This window comes from Phalacrocorax carbo, chromosome 2 (genome assembly GCF_963921805.1).
Source record: "Phalacrocorax carbo chromosome 2, bPhaCar2.1, whole genome shotgun sequence".
NCBI classification, from domain to species: Eukaryota; Metazoa; Chordata; class Aves; order Suliformes; family Phalacrocoracidae; genus Phalacrocorax; species Phalacrocorax carbo.
In genome coordinates this window covers 168,100,092-168,123,925 of record NC_087514.1, presented here as the reverse complement: position 1 = coordinate 168,123,925, position 23,834 = coordinate 168,100,092, and the positions used below count along the sequence as shown (strand labels likewise).

At 58.4% G+C, this 23,834-nt stretch overlaps 1 long non-coding RNA gene across 1 annotated transcript; it reads right to left on the bottom strand.

The window, feature by feature from the left end:
* Positions 1-17,721: 17,721 nt before the first annotated feature.
* LOC135311772 (uncharacterized) lies at positions 17,722-22,148 on the bottom strand. Its single transcript, XR_010371352.1, has 3 exons — positions 21,233-22,148; positions 20,365-20,924; positions 17,722-19,630 (listed from the first exon to the last, which is right to left on the bottom strand). It is a non-coding gene; the product is annotated as an uncharacterized LOC135311772 (long non-coding RNA).
* Between the last annotated feature and the right edge of the window lie 1,686 nt (positions 22,149-23,834).

Sequence of the window (23,834 nt, the reverse complement as noted above, 5' to 3'; positions counted from 1 at the left end):
ATCAACCTCACTTGTACCCTTGTTGGCGCTTTCCAAGACCTCTTAATGGATTTGTGAATCACAAGTTCACTTTACAAAAGCCAGGCTGGCTCTTCCCTAATATGTCAGATGTGGCCGCGTCTGCGTCTGTTCTGTACTCCACTTCGTGCTGATGTGGCGAGCACAGGAGCTGCACGCCCTGGTCTGCAGTGCCCGCCCGTGCTTGGAGGCTTCTTTGAAGACTGTTTTCTTATTTGTGTCTTTCTTTTCCTTTTCCCAGCAGCTAACTGAACTGGCCGGCTGCGGACAACACCGAGCAGCCCAAGGGTCCCCTGTCCAAATCCCACATCCCTCCGGAGGTGCTGGATGGGTGGCCCTGCCCCCGCGAGCCTGTCCCAGGGCAATGAGTCTGTTTTCTGTGTCCTCTCCCGCTGACGCTTCAGTCTGAGATGTTTCCTGGGGTGTACTGGCCATATAAAACAGCTTCACGCCCAGTGCCACTGAAGCCATTCGCTTCATTCCTTCAGAAAGCTCCTTTGGTATCAGTGCCGAGGGTTTTCCAGTCTACCTACGTATGAAAAGAAAGAGCGATCTGGCAAGGTTGCCTTGTGCATATCTCCCAGTTCCTCAGCTGTTAAGAACATCTATTTCATTACCTCCGAATGAGAAAACCATCTCGAAGATGTGTCTGTTCAAAACAACTGTCCTTGGGGCTTTTCTCTTGGTCTCCTGTCACCTGAGAGGGGAGGGCCAGAAGGAGGCTGCAGGTCCTGGATGCTTCTGAAACGTGCGCGTGGTCCCACATCACCACCCCATGAAGGCTCCCGCGCAAACAGCTACGTGTCCATTAACACCCGGAAAGCACGAGCTACTGCAGCCTGGGGAATTTCCAGAGGTTCACAGGGAGATTCCTGTATTTCTGTAAGGTCTGTGGAGCCCAGGCAGCAGGATTAGTCTTTTTTTAAATAAATATACATACATACGTACATACATACACATACACACACGTATATATTTCAATATTTTCCCTTTTTTTCTTGGAGAAGGAACAAGAGAAAGAAGGAAAGACTATTGCTTTCTGCTTTTCCCCTTATCTTTGTGCACCAGCAGAGCACTGAAAGTGAACGTTATCCAAAGCTGGATGAAAAATGAAACCTGAAACAATGAACCCAGGCAGCCACATTCATCCCGCACCCCACAGACACCATGGGGTCGAGTTAAGAAGCAGGCGCCTCCTCAAGCCTACGGGGAGCTGCTCAGCCTGGAGCTGCTGCCTTCGGGTATCCCGTAGCGCGCTGTAGATCTCACGCTGCCCCTCGGTTCGCATTTGGCTTTTGAGGCTGGGATCCTGAGCGAACCCTGTGATTTGATGCTCTGAAATGGATGGGTGCTGGTATAGTCCGTGAGCAGTCGTCCTACAATTAGTGATTGTAATGGGATTGCAATCGATCCGGACAAATAGGCGATAATCCCAGCCAATAACGTGTTTATGTAATGCTTCAAAAGGCTTAATCTCCTCGAGCAGAGGAAAGTCAGGCAAAGTCACTGAAAAGGAAAAATTAGACTAAAAAATATGAATTTAAATGCAAACCCCAAGCAGAATTTCTTGGATGACCAAGAAAAAGGACAGATTTGAAAATCCATCTTGAAAGGACCGGCATCAGAGGTCTAATTTTGGGACTCCTCGTGTGATGGGCTGGTTCCAGCCAGTGTTTCCCCCTGCTCATCACCGTGGAGATGGGGGTGGTCTGTGATAGCCAGATCGCTGAGGCCAGCAGAGCATCTCCTGCCCAAGACATGGTGTCACATCAAATTTATTTTCTTCCAGCTTTGCTCCATCGTTTCCCCAATTAAATTTAAATGTCAGCGATAACACCCACAGGCTCTGAGCATGGCACGGGTCAGGTGCCGCTTTCCCCGCACAGCAGCCGCCCGTACCCGGTGCCAGCGTCCCCTTCCCCACGGGGTCACGGGATGCACCGACCCCAGGGCTGGGGAGAGGCACCGCGGGGTCCTGTTCTGGGCTTCACCAGCTATAAAATCTCACCCAGTGACCTCTGTGGTGGGGCCAGCAACTTTTTTTGACTAAGCGCAGACAACGTTTGGCTACAGCAGGAATTCCCTGGAGGTGCCTGGCGAGGCCAGGCATTGGGAGGCAGAGAACAGAAGGGCACCCGCCGCAGAAAGGTGCTGCCCCGTTCGTGCGATGCGCTCAGCCGTGTCCTTAGTAAAGCACGGGAGAGAGAGCGGGGGCTGAAGTCTCGTCAGCCTTCTCCCGGCCGCACCAGCCGGCCCAGGAAAAGCGAGGCTCCCTCCCCGAACCCTGCCTGCCTGGAGCTCTGCCCAAACCCCCGCGGCGCCGATACCCTGCTCGTGTCACAGAACCGCGGGGCTGGTATTAGGCACAGGCCTTGGCACATCAGCTCTGGGGATGGAATGAATGCAAGCTAATTCTAATAAACATCTTTAACTGATTTAAAATTCTTTGATCTCCTGCGAATATATCCCAAAACTGAGGTTTGTTCTTTTTGCAAGTGACTTCATCAGCACACGTGTCCGTTCCCTGCTACTGCCCGTGGGACCCTTCGCTGTAGTGATGCTGTCCGTAATCCCACATTGCTCTTCCTTCTATTGCTCTTGGGAATTTCTGGCCTGTGGATGTTGCACCTGTCACCACAAAAAATACGAGGTAGAACTCATTTCCCAGCTGTTCTGAGTCACCACGTGAGGGGCCTTTGCTGGTGAGATATGGATAAATTATCTCTGAGAGCAGTTTACCACCAGCTTTGCGCCTCCTTCCCAGTGCCGACACCCAAGCAGCCTCCCTCGAAAGGTGTTTGGGCATTGTAATCGAGTCACCACTGCACCTCTGCTCCGATGCGATTGTCAGCCTCAGAAAGATCAAAGTAAGGCATTTTCTCTGAACCTCAGGTAATTTTCATGTTTCTTTTCTGAACCCTCTCCGATGTCCTAACAGCTTTTCAGAGTGCAGAGCTCTGGATGCCATTTTGCAGTGCTGGTCTCACCGCTGCCGAGCGCCGCGACGCAGTTTCTGTGCTGTCCCTGCATCACCTCCGCCTTGCACGCACGTCTGGAGGGGGTCACCCACATCACTGCCTGGCACACGCCTCTCGGGCGGGTTCCTTGCTCGTCTGTGATTCCCAGTCTGTCATTTTAACTGTAGGTTATCCACATATTTTCAACACACGTGTTTTCTTGCTGCTTTGAGACCACTGAGTAAGATGCTGAATGCCACCAGCACCAGCAGACATCTTTTAGGGACCTTTCTAGGACCACACTCAGCCAAAAAAATAAATTCCTGTTGATGAACACGTTTTAAAATCATCCGTTAGCCTTCTAGAGCCATTTAATAGTTCTTTATTAGCATTGTACACTGCTAAGCTTTTAAATCAAAATGTCTCCATGGCTCTAAGCCAATTTTCTTACCAAAGAAAAGCGTGTTACATCTGCACTTACCTTTTCAGCACAGTCTTCAAAAACCAAAGACGGGGGTTGTCTGAGAGGGCTCATCCCAGCAGGTGAGCTCTCAGAGGAAAGCAGAGAGAATTGTTCCTGCAAAGCAAAATGGGGCATTCTTGATTACAAATTGGAAATTGAATTACCGAAAGAGGAAAAGCGAGCGCAGTCACCGAGGGTCCTGGCACTGAAGCCCTCTCCCTGTCCCGGCACTCAGTACCGGGGCACGGTTGTGCCAGGGGAAGTGAGCTGGCCACAGCCAAGGCTGCCACCGGGCGCCCCGCGGTAAGTGCGAGGGAACGCCTGGCTGAGGGTCTCAACCCCGCGCTGCCGGGGCTGCTCGGGACTCACCGGGACCCTCCGCCCGCTGCAGCAGGTCCTGTCCCCATGGCTCTGCCCTTGTGCTTGAGTTCATGCAGTTGCTCAGTGCGGAAGCGGGAGCAGGACCCTTCCCCTTCCCCTGACCTTGTCCTTTCCCCTTGCCCTTCCCCAGCCCCTGCCAGCTGCACTGCTCCCAACACAGGCTGCTGGTGGCTCTTGCACCCGCACGCTCCCTCTGGCTTGGGCCACTTCCCCGCTGGCCACCCTGTTTTCCAGCCTGCTGCAATATTTTGTAAATCAGCGGTGATGCCAACGGCACAGCTCTGCCACCTGAACCGGCCCCAGCGCTTCCTGGAAACTGCAAATCATGAACAACGCAGAAAACAGCCCGGGCGTTTACAGCGCTTCATCCAGCTGCTCCTCTTCCCCACCGCTCGACAGCTTCAGCCGTTCACGGCACCTCGTCGTCATCTTCGGCCCCGTGAGCGGGCCGGGGTCTGCCCTGGGCTGGGGGGGAAGAAACGGCGAGGGTCGGCACGGCTACCCCGCGGCTGCTGCGCGGCTCCTCCCCGGGAGCTGCAGCGCCAGCGGGCGCGTCATCGCGGTGTGGGAAAGGAGTCCGTCACCCTGCCGCCTTCCAGCGCAGAGGAGGAACATCAAACTCTCCTGTTTCACAGCGCTGTTGGCGGCATCGGCGCAGAGCCGGGCGGGCACGCTGCTGTTGACAGCCGTCCTGTTCCCAGCGCATGCTTACATCTTCTCCCCGCCGTCCTTGGCAGGACCTGACCCTGATTTCTTCCTGATGCCTCTGACTTCCCTTGCCTTTTTCCACTCATCAAAAATCCTCATTCACCATGATTTCTGTTTCCTATTAGCTCCGTTCATTACGCACCGCTTTCTGTCCCGAGTTCCTAAGGGAACTAGTTGCAGGTACTGCAGTGGGGGTTATCCAAGCGACTGCCTCGAGCGAAGCTCTAATGAGCCTCCAACGCGCGTTCGGGGGAGCTCACACAGCGACTTCCCCTGCGCGGCTCCTCCGTGGGGGCCGAACCCTCCTGCTCTCCCCACGGCGCGGGCTGCCACCCAAGGCTGGTTCCTGCAGCGCTGGGGAAGGCAGCGCCTCAAAGATCGCTCCATTGGGTCTGATAATGCCAAATTCGGGATCCGCTGAAGAATAAGGTCCTACAATGGCTGAAAATAGCGGATCGCTTCAGAAACATTTCTACAACCTGATGAAAAAACTTAAGCTCTTCTTTAAGAAGGCATAAATCCAAAGTGTGCAACAAGTGGACTATCAACCAACCTAAAAGGGAGACCTGGCTTTTTGTCCTTGATTAATGGCGGGAAGAAATCTCGCACTTCCAGTACAGAAGTAAGCTGAGAAGCCGTCACCAGGCTGGATGCCACAGACCCCAGCCAGTGTCGGGGGCTGACGGGGCCTCGGGGGACTCTGCTCCGACCTCCCGCTCAGAACCTCACAGTCCTTCAGCAGATTGCCTTCTGCATTACACCAGACGTCCCGCAAAGCCCAGCCACTGCCTCACGCTTTCAGGACGGTCCCCACCTCCAGCGTACGCGGCACGAGCAGCTGGCCCAGGGGTGACAGATTTTACCCAACGTCACCGAAAGGGAGCCTGCAGAGGCGGCAGGAGCTTGTGCCTCGGGGCACTGGAAGCCCTGCCTTCAGCGCTGCCTGCGCACGCCTGGGCCAGAAGGATGGCGGCGCCGCGCCCCGGCTGAAAAGCGCTTTGGGTAAAAGGCAAGGCGGAGAAAAACGTGAAAATGAGCTTTCCTGGCCATAATGAAAACACGAGCTCATAAGGAGAAACGCTTGCAGGTTAGGGGGCCTCTAAGGGAAGATGGAGTTCAGGGATCCCCACCAAGCATGAAGAGGAGGACTTTGCTCTCCTGGCGGGGATGCAGCACTCAGAGGGGGCTGCAATCCCCGTGGCGGGGGGAGAGTCACCCCGCTTTGCAGGGCAGGGGCTCCAGAGGCTCGGTTCCCTGAGGGAGGGACAAGCTCCATCAGTTTTGGTGGCTGCTGGGACAGTGTACACTTTGTCGGTCAAGCATCCAACGGGGATCCCCGCGATGGGTGATGCTGGAAGCTTTTTTTGCAAAAACTGGACATCCCCAGAGGAGGGCTCCAGCCTGGCACTAGTCCTTCCCCCCTGCAAAGTGCAAAGCCTTCGACACCGGCGCCGCGGGGGGCACAGACACATGCGTTGGGATGCCGGGCGCTGTCTCAGGCGCTGGGATGTGAAGCGTTTACCTGGGTTCAGGATGAGAAAGGATGAGTCCCCGCAGGGGGCTGACAGCCACCGGGGCGCCCCTGGCACCCAGCGAGCCGCCCGCCACCAGCCTTTGCGCATGGGACCGTGTTGTAGGACAGCATCACCGTACACACGCCACCTTCCCACGCGCATCCACGGGTGGGGATGCAGGTACGCCTGACCCAGCTCTGCTTGTCCTACGCCTCGTGCCCGCCAGGTCGGGAGATGAGAGCCAGCCGGTCCGCTGGACCACCAACCCCTGACGCCTCGCTGCTGTGCTAAATCCAAGTTTCCAGGTAGAGGAAGTCAGTCATAGTTTAAAATGGGTTAGTCCCTTCCCAGTTACTGGTGCACAGCTTGAGTTTCCCTTCCTTGTGTCTTGTATTGCTCCTTTCAGAAATGCTGACAGCTCTTCTGCAGGCAAGTTCTCAGGAGAGGGATACCCAAGGAGAGAGTGGGAAAGCCTGGACTGTGACGTGCACCACCCGCTTGTCAGCACTTGCAGACAGCAAATCCCAGAGACCTTTCGATGTCTGCCCAGAAAAAGTGCTCAGCTGGGGAGAAATGCCGGAAAAATGGAGTTGCATTCCCCATCCCCTGTGCTGGCTGCAGGTTAAACGAGGAGACCAAGAATGGGAGGAAACTGAGCAAGGCAGAACTTGTCTTGGAAGGGGAATTTGGGATGCCCCAAAACCGATGGAATTCCTCGTCAACAGAAGAACTTCATCAGTCCAACACCAGAAACATCCCCAGCCACAGGCTGTCAGCAGGGAAACCCGGGGACGGCAGGCAGCATCTCCTCCGCTGCCTCTGGCGCGGTGGCCGTGTGGACATCCAGCCTGGCAGCACCCGGACGCGCCTGGACAGCACGTTTTCGTGCCAGCTGACTTCCTGAGGGCGAGAGACCGCAGGATTTCCGAAATCCTGCAGGCGGGAATCCAACATCTGCATCTGTCTGAGCACTTTTGGTACGGTTTGATGCTCAAACTTGCAACCTAACATAGGAAAACATTGTCCAGCGACACCATAGCCATGGCTGAAGCCATCCATCAAGAGAATGGCCTTGGTCGTTTTCCTTCAGTCACACCAATGCCGCCCGGGGGTGGGCCTCAGGCGCGGCATGGTACCCTGTGGGAACGTGGCGTCCCTGCCAGTCCCGCCAGCGGGGACGGCCACGCGAGATGTGCAGGGCCCCTGAGGGCACGTACAGAACCTGAGGTCTTGAGGTGCTGCAAAATACCCGTGAGGCCGTGCTCACTGCGGGAGCACGAGGGGAGACCGAGCCGGCGGGGCAGGCGGGCACTGCCCCTGGCCCCCAGCTCAGCTGGACCAGGGCCGGCTGCGAGGGGCCGAGCGTCCCAGCCAGCAGGTTAAGACAACGAAATGGGAGAGGTTCCCCCATTTCACACGTTAATCCGACACGGGGCAAACCACCAGCGGGGACTACGAGAGCTGTGGAGGGGCGTGTCGTGAGGAGAGCAACCCTCACTCACAGCACCCCATCAGCCTGGGGCCCTGGGGACCCCCCAGCGTGTCACTTCCACAGCCGGGGAAGAGCAGACCCCGCTGCACGGTGGGGGCAGCCGCAGCGACCTGCGGTCACCGTCGCGGTGCAGACGTGCGTGGAGACAGGCCCTCGGCACAGCGGTGCCGCCACGCGTCCTCCGGCCTGATCCAGCCAACAGCGACAACCTGGTCTTGTGCAACCGCTCACCAGCGCACGCCTTCCAGACCTTGTAATTTATGTTATCAGCCCCCTCAGAGGAAGCGGGGGTACCTTTAGCATGGGTGCCTACGCCCTGCGCTTTCACCTGGGGGAGCCCTCTCCAGCAGGCCACGAACAGCCACGTTACCCTCCTGGCCACGGAAGTCACCTGGCTTCACTGCCACCCCGCGCAGCATCACGCGCTTGTGACTGTGAATCGTTAATCCCCCCCTGCTCACCCCCCAGACCCCTGATGTGTGAGCAGCCGAAGCGGGCTCCTCACCTTCCCCCTGCAGGGACCCAGTGCGCTGCTGCCCGCACCTCAGTGCCCAGCCCGGGGGCGGCTCCCCCGACCCCCACTGAGGCATTAGGCACCGCCGCCACCCCCGGCCTGAGCCCACGCACGGCTGCAGCCCCAGGGTCGGGAGGCGGGAGAGGAAGAGCACGAGCAGCGCCTGCGTCCCCCCGGCAGCTCTCCAGCCCCCAGCAGCACCCCGCCAAGCCCAGGGACCACGAGCCACGCCAGGACCGGCACAGCCGGGGCGGCAGAAAGAGGGCCGGGGCGTGCCGGAACAGCTAATGCGGCAGGTACCAGCATCACCCCGCGCATCCATTTTTGTTCATACTTACGCACTGATTTCCTCGTCCTTATGCTCGGAGCGGATTCACGTGACATCGAGAAACTTTTTGTGTCGTTAGTGTTTAAGCTCTTTTATTTATAATGCCTTGTAACATCCCTGAAAGTGATGGGACTGGCAAAAAGAGCGTTCACACTAGAAGGAGCACGCTGAGTAGGAAGGGGCGTTGCTCCGCAGAAGGCGGCTGGCTCAGCCCAGGCCAGGGCTGGGGAGAGCCCCAGCAGGGACCGGCCTGTCGCGACCTCTCGTGAGCAGCTGTGACTTGTGACTACGATTGATTAAAATCCCCTGTGTTATAAAAGCTACAGCCAACAGGGCTGTGTCACCCTGCAGCATACCCCACACCCCGGGCAGTGACCACCCCCAGTCCCCAGAGCTCCCGCCTGATGGGTGCCACCTCTGACTGGGGGCTGCGGCTCCATGGGACAGCCCGAGGTGGGGCCCGGACAGGGGTCCCCAATCTGGGTCCCCGGCTGCCATCACACCCCTGTGCTCCCCTGGGCAGGTGGAGATGGGCCGGGCCGGGCTGTGGCTGCTGGCCGGGGGGTGGTTATTTGGGTTGTCCCCCATGGCGTCTCGGTGGGCACGCATCGGAGGGTATTCACTGGACAGCAGAATCAAACTTCACTCAAACGCTCATCACCTGCCATACCTGGAGCGTTTCCCGCAGCAGTGCCGCAGAGCCCAGGTGCCCAAAGCTTTGTCACAGCGCGCGGGGGGCACCGCAAATTCCTCACACAAGAGGCTTTCCTCGTGAGAGTCCAGGCTACCCTTGAGCCGTGCCTGCGCTTGGCCATCACGCCCGGGCACCGGGCAGCAGCTGGAGGCAGGGCTGAGCAAGACCTCCGCAGCGTCAAGGGTGTGCTCCCCATCACGCTGGATGTGCCTCGCGCCCCGGTGCCAGGCCCGGCGGCGAGGGGGGCTGCGTGCAGGGAAGGCTGCCCAGCGGGTGTTTGCCTGCACCCCAGCAGCAGACCGGGAAGACGCTGCTCCCCCCCGGGACCAGTCACACCTTCCCCGCGCTGCTCTGCAGTGCCCACTGCGTTAGGGAGCCGGCGTCACCCGTCCTTCTTCACCAGGCTGAGGTGCCATTGCTATTTTGGGACCGTGCCTGTAACTTAGGAAACTAGTTAAACTTCAAGCTTTCTTTTGGTGCTTTCTGCTTATTCTGAGCAAAGCAGCCAAGGACACGGCAGCTGAACCCGAGCCCTGGCCCAAAGAGGAGCTGTTTGCAGAGAGGCATTTGCTGGACTCCTGAGGAGCTGCGGGAGGAAAGCTTTGCCTGCAAAGCGAACGCAGGAGAGCCAGTCTAACCAGTGATCCCATGGTAGAGATCTGCCGGTAGAGAGAACTCCGAATCACGAGGCGTCGACTGCTGAAGCCAGAGCCAAAGACCAAGGCACTGGAAAGCAAGGTGGGAGGACGTGAAGGCAGGGATTCAGGGCAGAAGATGCAATGGCCTCATCTCACCCAGCTTTGGGTGCCTGCAGAGGAGATGACTGCATGCTGGTGCCTCCTGCGCCACTGGCAGAGGGCGAGTCCGGCGGCGGCGAGGGGGAACCCCACGCTGAGCACGGCAGCCCTGAGGGGGAAGCTGGAGTCAGCCAGTGCTCGTGATGCAAAACCAAGTCAGGGCAGCAAAGGCTGAGACGGGACCTTCCGCGGGAGCCCAGCATGGGGCGGGAATGACCCCACCGTGGCGGGCCACTGCAGCCCCCCACCCAGGGCAGGGAGGGGGCATCGGCCCCCGCACCGCGGGCCAGCCACCGAGCTCCCCGTCACCCGCCCAAGCAAAGGGCAGCCGCCTGAGCCCGGGGCAGCCTGGCACAGGCCAGCGCGGCGCCCAGGGGACAGCAACAGCTTGGGCTGGCAAATCCCCACGAAAGCTCGGTGCTCCGACACATCGGGGGTGCAAGAGCAGAGCCCCTGGTGTCCCAGGCCATCCGCCACACGGGAGCAGGAGCTCCGCCGCCACAGGACACCCGAGCACAGCGGTGCCCGCAGGAGCCCTGGAGCTGGCGACAGCACAGGGGGAGCCCCGTTATCGAGGCGTATCCAGATCCCCACGCCCTTTCTGCTCCGTTTCCATTACTGCAGGCTGTACCCTCAGCACACGAGATGAGAGCCAATCCCTGTTCATCTTTTAAATGTTGTCCAGTAAGACATCATCACAGAGTGCCAGGTTGGAAGGGACCTCAGGCATCATCTGGTCCAACCTTCCCAGGCAAAAGCACAGTCCAGACAAGATGGCCCAGCACCCCGTCCAGCTGAATCTTAAAAGTGTGCAATGTTGGGGAATCCACCACTTCCCTGGGGACGTTATTCCAATGGCTGGTTGTTCTCCTTGTGAAAAAATTTCCTTTTGTGCCCAATCGGAATCTCCCCAGATCTGGGAGTGATCGTGAAATCACTGCTGATGCAATTAGCGGACTTCACAAAAAAGGAGTGGAGTGATAAACAGCAACTACACGGCAGACACACAGAGATCCAGCTAACTTGGCAAGCTGGTCCCACTCAGATAACATATATTTAAATAGTCAAAAATAATCATCTTCCTGGTAATAAAAACCGTAGCCCCCAGCCAAAGAAACAAGGTCTGTGCTCTAGGAAGGAGGACACCCGGGAAGGGTTCAGGGGTCACACAGTAACTGAAGACGGTGCAAAACTGCCCCAAGAGGGGCCAGGGCAGCCGCTGGGGGTTTAGAGGAGGATGCACTGAAGAGGTACAGGCGTGGAAGGTGCATCTTTCTTCCAGCCACGGCACCAGCGAGATCTGCACCACCCAACACCTCCGGCTCTGGTGGAGATGCTCTGGAGGGTGGAGAGGCGGCACAGAAGGGAAAAGCTGCACCACGGAGCTGCAAAAAGATTTTCAGCTCGTGACTGAAAAAATCTGTGCCTGCATAGCTTGTCAGAAAGGTTCAAGAAGTGGCAATTATGGCAGACAAGCACATTCAGGGGAGAAAATACCGAGATCTAAGGGTTCCTCCTTTCAGAAGAATAACAAGAACTGCTGGCTGCTGTGGAAACACAAATAAGCAGCAAGAGGTATTTTTAGTGGTGGTTCAGGAAGGTTTGCTATCAGAACATCCTCAGTGCACATAAATCCAAATGGAAATTTTCTGGGAGGCAGGATTTGTCCGAACAACAATTAGAAACCTCGTTTCAGTGCAAGAAAGGGCACGGGCTGTGCTATCCAGGCCCCAACTCCACGCTCCTCCAACGTTTCGCCACCTCCCTGTGGCCGGGAAGCTGCTCGCTGCCCAGGACACTGCCTGTCCTCAGCTGCCAGATCCCTCCTCTGCCTCCTGCTTTGCCACCGGGCCAAGGTCAGGGGCATGGTCCCCTTCGCCCAGGACAAGTGGCCTCTACGCAGGACCTCTAACAAAAGAAAAGCATCAAGGAACAGTGTTATGGCTGCAATATACCACTTTTTGTGAAACCAAACTTTTCCCCATAACAGCTCCCTGAGCAGCTTGGCCTGGGGCTGATCTAAAAAGCACATATAAAAATGCACAGGAATTGTTCAATATTAACAGCTCAGCCCATGGCTGTCACTGAACTCACCCCTGCTTGTCTCCCACCTTCTCTATCCTGCCTCGGCCAAGATAAACAGATTTGCATACATACATTAATTTTAAAAATAAACTAGTAAAATACTTTTTGTAAAATAATGAAAAAGAAGAAGGAACTAGGCAACGTGCTGGAAAGGGCTGCAAAAGGCCATTTTCCTTGGTCCCCTTGTCCCAGGCCAGGCTCCGTTATCTGACTGGGTTCCTAAGAATATTCAGCCTGCCCTTACAAACCGCCAGTGACAGGGACCTGACAACTTTTGCTGTATTCCAGTGCTCAGTTATCCTTAGAAAATTATCAGACTTTGAGTTCCCTTTCTGGAGCTTCAGCAGATGATTCCTTTTCCTTTCAAAATAATTGCCTCCACCTTTTCGTCCGTTTTCTCCATATTCCAACACACGCAAAGTCATTGCACTCGCCTCCTTCCTCAGCTGAAATGAGCCCAAGCTTTTGAGCTTTGCTCATGAACCGGGAGCTCGTGGCCTCTGACCACTTTGGGTGATCTCGTACAGACACCCTCCCATTCCTCCACATCTTCCTTGTCACTCAGGCGCCCACTGTCCCGGCGAAGCCTTCTCCGCGCCGCTGAGCTTTGCCCCGTGAGGCTCCTGCTCACGCAGCCCCGCTGCCTTTTGGGGTTCGGCGCCCGACACGCCGCCGGTGCCTTGTGGGCAGCTCTGACGGCCATGCTCACGCCGCTGCTGAGCTCCAGCAAAGCGCCACCAGACGTTTGCCTATAAATGTTTACAAATTGCCTCCATTTCAGACCCTTCTAATGTACCAACACCCCAGGCGCCGGCAGCCCCACGCCGCAGCATCTCCCTCCCAGCCAGTCCGCGTGTCCTCGCCCCGACCCGAGCCACCCAGCCAAGGCACGGCAGCTCCCACCCGGCCAGGCTGTGCCGACGCGCAGGCTCGGCTCCCTCGGCGCGCTCCCCGGCTGGCGGCCGGGCCCAGCACCCTCCTGGCAGGCGGCACCCGGCCCTTCCCTGCACCCTCCGCGCAGCCCCTTCACCAGCACCCGCCGGCGGCTGCTGAGACACAACCAGAGGCGGTGTTGGGATTTATCCCCGGCAAGCGATGGGACGTCCGTCATTCCTCCTCCAGCCCCTCGCCCGGCCAAGGCGTCAGCTGAGATGGTTTGATGTGACAAAAGAGAAAGTTCCTTGGTTGCTGTGAAGCCATCTTCTGGGCAGGAGGTCGGGCTGGCCTCTCCGGTCCCAGCCTCCCCCTCTTGCTGCAGGGGGAAGGATGCTCCCCCTGCAGCAGCCCTGGCCGCTTGCCCCCCCCGCGCAGGCGTTTGCAGGCTGCTGCGAGCCAACATCTCAAAGGTGCCGCGAGCCGCCGAAGCGAGCAGGAAACCGCTGCCTCCATGGGGCAGCTCCGTGGCCGCCTCCCCTTGGGGCCTCCAGCATCCCCCGGCACCGGGGGCCCTGCACGTCCCACCACCTCCCTCGGCCCAGTGGGTCCCAGACAGGACACGGGGCGCAGGGACCGGGTGAGGCACAGGCTGGGAGGGAGCACCCCTGGCCCAAGCCTGCGCAGGGGTCGAGGGGACGCCGCCACTGGCAGCCCCTGCAGAGCAGGACCCCCCCAGGCACCCGCTGCTGCCCCCAGCCCTGGTGCAGTGGGGGCAGCTACGGCACCGGTGCCCACAGTGTTGCCAGTGCTGGAAAATCAGAGCCCAAAGTTACTGCAAAGCCAGAGCGAGATCAGGGAGAGAGGAGCCCACATTAATTGCAGGCAAACAGATGGAGCTGGTACTTATCACAGATAAGGAAGAAAAAAATCATGAGAGAACTTAAATGTACCAAGAGGCCGCGTCGCATGACTTCAGAACAGGGGAAGTGGGGGAGGAAGGCGAGAGCTCGTGGGGGAGATGAGACCAGCGCTTTCTGGAATAAAAATGCACTCAAGGGTGGTCAGATGGAGGTTTTCTGTGGACGGGGTCTGCAGGGAGATGGAAACCGCTTTTTAGGGTGAATGTCATGCTCAGAACCCCAACTTTCTCAGCTCGGAGGTGCTCTCCATCTGCAGCACTTCCATCTGACGCTGCCGTTTGCAAGCGCTTCAAACCGGCGCTGCTGCCAAGAGGAGCGATGCCTCCTCCTCCTCCTCCCGCCGCTCCCACCCCCAGACCAGCCGCTCCGGCACCTCGGCAGCCACCGACCGAAACGGCTGGAAGCCGCCCCCGGCAGAAGGAAGGGGTCGGCATCAGCCTGGCCCCGCGCCGGACCCCGCTCCCCGCGGGGCTGCTCCCCGCGCCGGGACGGAGCCAGCCCGCCTGCCCCCCCGCGCCGTGGGGCCGCGGGCCCTGCCCGGGCGGCGGGAGGGCGCCCACCGCCCCCGAGCCCCCCGGGCGCTCGCTGCGCCGCCGCGATCCCGGCGGGCAGCGGGGAGCTGCCGGGAGGCGGCCCCGGCAGCCTGCGGGGGGCAGCGGGACCCGCAGCTGCTCCCCGCGCGGCAGGCGCAGCGGGGCCCTTCCCCAGCCCCGCGCTTGCTGCGGGGACTGGAGGAGATGGGGTGGGGTGGGGTTGCTTCCGGGGATCCAGGCTGGAGCAAAACGAGACAGGGCTGGAGAGAGACCCCCAGGGTCCGCCCAGGATGCGGGGCTGAGAGCGGCACCCCCACACCAGCGCCGAGGTGGGGGCTAAGGCCCAAGGCTGAGCTTAAATGGGTGCCGTGGCCCCATGGGCAGGGGGTGTGGGCTCCCAGTGGGCTCCTCAGGGCTTTAAGGCTTTTCGGTGCACTGGGGGCCTTGAGGTGCTTCATCGCACTTGCGATTAAAAGGTGGTGCTTCATTTCTGCAGGGGTGTCTCTGTCTGGGAGAGCTGGCTTGTGCGGGGCACAGCTGGCAGACACCTCTCCTCTTTCCAGGAGCCAAAGGGGGAGCAGGAACCCTCGTCCCGTGCCCACAGCCACAGCCCTGGACGGGCTCAGGCTGCCCTGTCCTCCTCACACACCCGGTGAAGTTTTCCTAAACCCATCGGGACTTTCCTCTGCTGTGGCTCCTGCTACAAAGCCGGCAGTTAGTGGCAGTAGCTTGGTGAGGAGGGAGGTGTTTAATAAAAAGATGTCACCTTCAAGTCACAATAACTGTCCTTTTCGGGCTGGGGATCAGGCCAAGAGCTTTTCCCCAGAATAGCTGCAGCTCTTTAATCTCTCTCTGGAGCTAGGAGGTAACCACATGTATTAATCCCATCCGTATCTGTGCAAAGACGCTGTCAGGCAGCAGGCAAATTGCAAATCCAAAATGCATAGTTCAGTGTATGAAGCTGTTTCACACCGAGACCGTTACAGGTGAGAAACGGCATTTACCCCTGCTGTGCTAACAATTTGCTAGCGGTTGGCGTAAGCACAGGAGATGGCCGCTGGCCTGGCAAGGCCACAGTAGTATTTGCAGAGTGCCGAGGACAAGCCCCAGCCCTGTGAGAAGCCGAGGCTGGAGGGGAGCAGGGCGAAGGAGCCCCCGAGCCCGGCGAGGGGGAGCCTGGCGCCGGCGGCGTGCTCCCACCCCGCTCCTCGCAGGGGGCCGTGCTGGGAACGCTCCCTGCGCTCGGGCAGCGCCGCCATGGGCGAGCAGATGCAGGCTGGGCTCTTGTTTTGGAGAAGCGGCGAACCATGGTTTGCCCTCCCTTTGTTGTTTGCACCTCTTGCCGTGACCTGCCTCTAAGCGACTGGCCATTTCCAGAGGCCCCGCGGGTACCCGGTGACCACCTGGCGCAGGCCCCGCTCCTGCAGGTGTCTGCTCCAAACCGAGGTGCGCAACAGCCCCGTGGCTGCTCCTTGGCTGAGATGCGGGTTGTTGGCAGCTCCGGCCTCCGCAGGGAAGGCCGTGGGGGCACCGCGCGGTGCACTGCCGGTCACAGGGCAGAGTGCCCCCGTCCCGCCAGTGCCCCACAGCTGGACCCTCTCCCCTGGGGTCAGGATCCCTCTGTGACCCCTCTCTGGTTAGAGACCATGGGTCCACGGGAGGTGAACTGTGCAAGTACGTGTGCTGTTGCTAAAAAGAAGCTAAAAATGGCAGCGAGCGAATTAAACCCTTCCTGGCACCGCGGAGATGCCGCCCCAGGGCCATGGGGCCAGCGAGCCCCAGCAAGGACACAGGATGGCCGAGGAGGAGGGAGGGAGCTGGCACAGCCCAGCAGCAGGGTACAGAAACACTGAGGCATCCTTTGGAAATGTGAAATTGTGAGTAAAGGAAACGGAGGGGACCATAAACCCTGGCAGATTAAATGCACAAACACGACAAGGCAGCGAGACTGCTCTGAGGAACAACTAACAGAGAGATTAGAGCCAATAATAAATCTTTCTTCAGATGCATCAGGAGCAGGACACCTCCCAGACGCCCGCAGGGCCAGCGGATGCCTGGGCACAGAAGGCAAACCGAGAGGACAGGGCTGCTGCAGAGGAGCTAAATTGGCTTTTTGCATCAGTATTCGCTAGGAAGAAATTGGATGGGGTTACGCTGCGGGGACCCCTCTGTGTAGGGGCACAGCAGAGGATCTGCTTGGAAAGGCAGCGGCTGTAGAGGACGCCAGAGGAGCAGAGCTGACGGGTCGGTGCTGACCTGTGCCGCAGGGACCCCAGGATGCACGACCCGAGTTACCGAGATCTTTCGCTTGCAGCTGCCTCGATACCCGGTGGATAGCTGGGTGGTGGAGGGTCCCAGGAGTGATGCCATCCACCATCACGGATGACCACCCCAAAAGGCTCGAGGGAGCTCTGGGGAAATCCAGGCCTTTAAGTCCAGCAGCTGCAAGGAGCAAACGAGGAGCTGTGGCAAGTAAAGCCGCTGCACAGGTACGATCGGCTTGGAGGTGACGGGACGGCTGTCGTGCAGAGACGTCCTGACCTCGCAAGAGCCCCGAAGAGGTAACGGAGAGCGTACACGCAGGTAAGAGGGCCAAAGCGAGGAGTCTGTTCCGATTCCCAAAGGGCTTTAAGGAAAGCAGGCGGCCGCGGGACAAGCAGGATGGCCGCAGCGCAGGCGGCTAGCTGTCTGGAAGACTGGATGTGCGAGGCGAGCGCAGGTGTTGGGTCTTGCCGTGGGGATCCCCAGCGCAGCCCCACACAGGTCCGGGCTCCTCAGCACATTCCCCCGCGCTGGGAGAGGGCAGAGCTGCAGGGAAGGGTCGCTGCACCCTCTGTGGTTCCGGACCCCCCGCTGACCCCAGAGACCCCCTTGCTCCCGTGGGCAGCCCCGCTAGAGGGGACAGGGGCAGGTTTCTGCCTCGGGGCCGACCTCCCCCCAACCGTGTGGCACCCAGAGCAGCACTGGGTGCCGGGACCTGCCGCCTGCCCGCCCGGGCGATGCCCTGCAGCCTGCGAGCAGCTCTCCCCCATGCACCCCGTCCACCCCTGGCGGGAGCAGAGGCAGCGCGGTGGGCACGGCGGGCTCGGAGCAGGCACGCCGCGGGCGCTGGCCGGCGGAGGCGAGCCCCCGGCCCCGGGCGGGGGGCACTGGGCCAGTCCCCCGAGGGGCACGGGCAGCGCCGGGCAGGGGACGGGGTGATCTCACTTCTGTACCGCACTGGAGCGGCAGCACTCTGGAACTGGGCATCACTGTATATTAAGATATTTTAGAAGAATATTGAAAAATCAAGGAGATTCTGAGAAGACCCACGCAGAATGATTTGAGGGCTAGAGCGAGTGCCTTACAGCAGAAGATTTAAAGAGCACAATCTGTTCAGCTTATCCAAAAGAAGATTGAGGGGTGACTTGATTACACTGTAGAAGTATTTTCATAGGGAAATATTAAATGGCTCTTTAATCGAGCCAGGAAAGATATAAAAAGACTCAATCTCTGGAAGCTGAAACCAGACAAATCCACGTTGAAAATTAGACACAAAATTTTATCGGTGAGGGTGATTAACCGCTGGATAAAATGCATTAAAGCTGAATAGTCATAACCACTCAAATTATTTCGTTCAGCCGTGGCTTATTTTCTACATCCTGGAAGTTATAAATCCTGTTTCTGCTTCCCACACGGTGTATGTATTTTTTAAATCTGCTGCTTCTTTTGCATGCTTGCGTCCAGCACTCTTACATCCCTGGGATCTTCACTTCCATTTTTGCAGCAGCCTCTTCTCCACTCCTGGAGACTTGCTTTGCCTTACCTCCAGCTGCGTCCTTTACCTGCGCCTTTAGCTGAATCATCATTGCTAAAATCCTTCCTTCTACTCCCCCTGATGTGCGCATCAAGCTTAAGTGATTTCTTCCCACCTTCCAGGTCCCAGAGACTCTTGCAAACGTTGTGTACCGGGGCTTGACTTGCTCTGCATCGCTCTCCCTCTCCATACGTCCCCTTTGCCAACAGCTCCTGCTCAACGCTCGTCGCCTCTTCCTGGGTGACCCCTACGCGCTGCCTGCTCTACAAGGTCTCGCCAGCTCTCTGGCTGTCTAAAAACTTTGTTCTAAAAACTGCGCCATAGAATCTCTAAGTAAAGGGCTTAAGTTTTTAAAGTGTTAAATGGAACTACCAAGATTATGAGATTATTTGTTTCCTTATTCTCTTTTTCTCTTCAGACCATGTTTACGCTTTGTGTTGTGTCGCATGTCTGGCCTCCGGCTCCGGTTCTAGAAATCCCCTGGGCAGGGGTCCACCCTCACCCACCTGGCGGCAGGACGGAACCGCGGGTGGTACTTTAAGGTTATTGCACAGAGGGAAGATGCCCAATTGGTTTTCTGCTGCTGGTGCCCCGTAGCCAAGGAGCGGTAAAATCTCAGTTCCCTGTCCTATAGGACCTGTAGGCGTCGGGTCAGTAAAGCCCCAGAGCATCACGAGCTACGGCAGCCACCCGCAGCCTGGCCACCAAAACCCGCCGAGGCGAGATCACCAGCACAGCTACTGACAGATTTGCCTTCCCACGAGGAAAGCTAGCACTGTCGAGCTGCCGCAAAACCCAGCGCGGGGGTGTGGTGCCCAGCACCCCAGGCCCGGTGGGGGCTGGCGGCCGGGGAGCAGAGCCCGGGAAGGAGGCGGCCTCTGGCTGGGGCTGGGTTCCCTTCTCTGCCCTCCGGAGAACCAGCCAGGAGGTGGGAGCTGAGGGACGGCTCCGCCAGCCCCGCGCTGGTGGGGAGGCGAGGTGGGCTCCTCAGGAAGCCGTTGCTCTCGCCGGGAGCTTCTCGAAACAGCCCCGCTCTTGCTCCATGACTGCATCTCCCCAGGACGGTTTGTCAGAAACGCCTCTGCGAGCTCTGGCATCCAGGGCTTTGGTGTCCCAGAGAAGAACCTCAGGTCATCAATCCCTGCTAACTGCAGCTTATTTAAATAATTTACTAGCAGCTAATAATAAATTTTGATTCCTCACTGTGTTTTTTCTTGTCTTTCTCAGCGGGTGCTCTGCTGCCCTCAAAGCTTTGCCTTTTCTTCAAGTGATTTATTCAGCTCAGAATAACCTGGGTCCTGCTTCCTCTTGGTACAAGCACACATCCCCATCCGCGTCCTTTGCATCTGTACAGCCGCCCTCTGCCCCTTTCCCGTCACGGGAGCAGTGACACCAGTTGTCGGCTGCGGTCACCAGTGACCGGGGACAGGCTGGCTCTGCAGCCGCTGGAGGTCCAGGGCCACTCGATGGCCGCAGCGACCGCGACCGGGCAGGTCTGCAGGGCTGCTTCGTCTGAGTGCCGGTTTCTGCGCGAGGCTGGTGCGAGCAGCAGCTCTGAAAAAAATTGGGGAACAGTTTTTGTAGTTCGGGTGGTGATACCCAGGCCATCCTCCCTCTCCAACCACCTCCGTGCCCGGCTTTCTCCCTCCCTCTGGGCCAGTCTCTGGTCAGCACCGAGGTCCCCTCTGCAGCCACCCGGCCCCAGCCTCATCCCTTTTTTCTCCCGAGTCACCATGGGACACCCGCCAGGTGTGGACCCGAGCTTTGCCCAGCACTTTCTGCATCAGCCTCAGCGACTCAGGGAAGCAGAAGCTCTTCCTCACCAGCCTCTTGCCTCTGCCCCCTGCACCACGCTCATGGCTCAGTGCTGTGGGAGAGCGGCGCCCCATCGCCTCCATGGCACCTTGGAGGGGGGTCACCCCGGCCCACCCATCAGCCTGTGTGCTGCCGGGACCGCCGGCTCGGCTGGTGGCTGCCCATCTCATCCGGCCCCTCAGCAGGCAGTGCGGGGGACCCTCCTTGGCCCTTCCCCGCGAGGGACAGCGCTGTGCCACGGCGCTGCGGTGTGCAGGGGCGGCTTCTTGGGGTCTTGTCACAGACCCCTGGCTCGTGACGGGGTGTTTCATGGCCTGGTTCTCTGCAGTCCTTTGGAAACGCAGAGCTCAGCCTCGCCTAGTGATGCTGCAGCTCTGCATCCCCAACTCCCCGCGCCCCCACCTCAAGCTCTTTTTTCTGGCCCAACCGCTTTCCCCACAACACGTCTCCACGTCTCTGACTGGGGCTGACACCTCGCTCTCGGTGGGAGCTTCTGAAGAGCAGTTTCATCTGCAGAGGCGTTCATCTCTCCCGTGTCTCCACTCCCACACGCGCTGAGCTTCGCTGAAGGTGATGACGATGCTAAGCTAAAGGGACTCCTCGGTCCCGCTGGGGTGGCAGCACCACAGGCGAGGGGGCGTGTGCCCCCTGCCCCCGCCGCTCTGGGGAGAGGAGAGAGGAGCCAGCACCCAGCACAGACCCGGAGCTGGAAAAGACACAGACAACGATCCGGGATGCTCCGGTGCAAAATGACTGGATCCGCAACTTTCCACTCTGCGGCGTAGATGCCGAGGCAAGTTACGTCAAGGGACTGCGTCTCTCCTCTGCTGGAGAGCGTCCTCCCTGTGGGCTTCCAGGAATGACGGGCAAGCCAGAACGCCAGCAGCAGCCTATTTTTAAATTTCGCTGTGCATGCGAGAGCTCTGCTTTGGCAGCCCCACTTTTCAGCTCTCTCGGTGCTATCTGCAGGTCATTAAAGATTTCGCTCCCTGCGATTCCAGGACGAGTTCTGCTCTTGAGTTCCGCAAGGCAGCTGTACACAGAAAATAAATCTTACGTTTGCAGTGCCTCCTGCTAATGCTAATGTCACAATTGCACTGCCTGGAGCCTTAAGCTCTCCTGTCACACATCTCATCAATCTGCATTGCTGCAGTCTAATGATAAGCTGAAAACAGCGATGAAGAACGCAGATCAGGACTGAAGGAGGCAGCCGAGAGAATGACCACCGCAGGCCCCACGCTGGCCTGAACCAGGATTTAAATGGGGGCTGGAGCCAGGAGGCCTGGCCCACCCTCACCCAGCCCCACGACCCAGCTCCATGACCCAGCCTGTCCCTCCGACCTGGAGGCATTTTGGACACAGGGGCCCGGCAGGGAAACCAGTGAATTCCTCGGAGCCACCAGCTCCCTGGAACCGCTGCCGCTCTCAGATGCACGGCGGCAGGAAGGATGCTGCAGCGTGCGCGCTGCTGCCGTGAGCAGGTTCCGCCTGATTTTATTATAGGAGATGTCTTGAGGCATCGAAGTGATGGACCCTTGGAGGTGATGCCCTGGGGAAAAGGGACATTGTCATCCAAAGATCTCCCTTCCACCTTCATTCCTTTGTGGGCGCTGCAGGTTTTTTCCTTCCAAAAGTCTCCCCTCCGCTATCACATTTTGCTGGTACAAGCCTTTTCACCTAAAAATACGTAAATTTTGATGCAGCTATTTCTGACCACATTCACAATTATCTAAATGCTTTTCAGGAACACAGGGAAGCTGAGCCTCCAGCATTAAGGTTTAATACCAGATACTAATCAGTTAAGAGAGATTTTAGGATAAATTATTTGAAATGTCTTTGAATATCAAAACCAAGTTGGAGATAAAAACTACTCCACACAATTTTTTTCATCTACTTTTCACACCTTCCTTCTTCATGAAGCCTGCAGGTAGATTTAAATGCATGTGGGAAATGACAGCCCCCCCAAAGGATCCCTGGAACTCGGTCAGTTTTAGACTGCAGCTTGTCCCATTCCCCCGTGTTATCTCTGCGCTGCATGATCTGCTTAATCCCTGCCACAGACCTGGCTTTCACTAGAGCATGGCGGTGATGGGCTCTGCCTGCGGAATTTGCTGTCCTTCGCCAATTGCCCACCTTGTTTTAGAATCACAGAATCGTTTAGAATCATAGAATCGTTTTGCTTGGAAAAGACTTTTAAGATCATCAAGTCCAACCGCCAACCCAACACCCCCAGGCCTCCTAAGCCATGCCCTGAAGTGCCACGTCTGCATGTTTTTTTGAACCCCCCCAGGGACGGTGACTCCCCCACCTCTCTGGGCAGCCTGTGCCAACCCCTGACCCCTCTGGCAGGGAAGGCATTTCCCTCACACCCAACCTAAACCTCCCCTGACGCAGCCTGAGGCCGTTCCCTCTCGTCCCGTCACTGGTGACTTGGGAGCAGAGACCAGCCCCCCCCTCACTCCAGCCCCTCTCAGGCAGCTGCAGAGAGCGAGAAGGGCTCCCCTCAGCCCCCCCTTCTCCAGGCTAAACCCCCCCAGCCCCCTCAGCTGCTCCTCATAGGACTTGTCCTCTAGACCCTTCAACATTTTTCTATATATAAAGCAAAGAACAGGATATTGATTGAATGATAAAAATATTTTTGCTCTTAGGCAGAACTGATGACTTCATGCTCCTTCAGTTGTGCAAGAAATTTCACGTGGAGGGTTTCATAGAATTGTCCTAGAAGAGTTTGGGTTGAAGGGACATTTAAAGGTCATCTAGTCCATCCCCCCTGCAGTGAGCAGGGACATCTTCAAGTGGATCAGGCTGCTTAGAGCCCTGTTCAACCTGACCTTGAACGTTTCCAGGGACCATAGAACCATAGAATCATTTAGGTTGGAAAAGACCTCTAGGATCAAGTCCAACCACCAGCCCAACACCCCCAGGCTTCCTAAACCATGCCCTGAAGTGCCATATCTGCACGTCTTCTAAATACCCCAGGGACGGTGACTCCCCCACCTCCCTGGGCAGCCTGTGCCAACCCCTGACCCCTCTGGCAGGGAAGACATTTCCCTCACACCCAACCTAAACCTGCCCTGGCGCAGCCTGAGGCCGTTCCCTCTCGTCCCGTCACTGGTGCCTTGGGAGCAGAGACCAGCCCCCCCCTCACTCCAGCCCCTCTCAGGCAGCTGCAGAGAGCGAGAAGGGCTCCCCTCAGCCCCCCCTTCTCCAGGCTAAACCCCCCCCAGCCCCCCCAGCCGCTCCTCACAGGAGAGGTGCCCCAGCCCTCGGAGCACTTCTGTGCCCCCTCTGGACCTGCTAAAGGTTTCCAAAGACGTCCTGTAAACTGGGAGAGGAGCGGCTGGAGGGCGGCCCCGCAGAATGGGACCTGGGGGTGCTGGTCGGCAGCAGGCTCGACAGGGGCCAGCGCCGTGCCCCGGCAGCCGAGGGGCCAAACCGCACCCTGGGGGGCCTCAAAGAGAGCAAAGCCAGAGGTCAGGAGAGGGGATCGTCCCACCGGGCTCGGCGACGGGGCGGCCTCGGCGACGGGGCGGCCTCACCGGGAGCAATGCTGGGGCCACCACCTGAGAAGGGTGTGACGGTGTCCAGAGGGCAACAAAGCTGGTGGCGGGGCTGGAGGGCCCCCGAGGAGGCCGAGGGCTCTGGGTTGGTCTCCTTTGGAGAACAGGAGGCCGAGGGGTGACCCCACGGCTCTCTGCAGCCTCTCGAGGGGACGGGCAGGGGGAGGCGCGGGTCCCTCCTGGGCTGCAGGGACAGGAAAGCTGCGCCGGGGAAGGTACGGCTCCACACGAGGAAGCGTTCCTTTACCGGGAGAGGGCTCCAACCCTGGAACAGGCTTCCAGGAGAGGCGCTCGGTGCCCCGAACCCGTCAGTGCTTAAGAGGCATTTGGACAATGCCCTCGACAACATGCTTCAACGGCTGGCCAGCCCCGGGGCGGCCGGG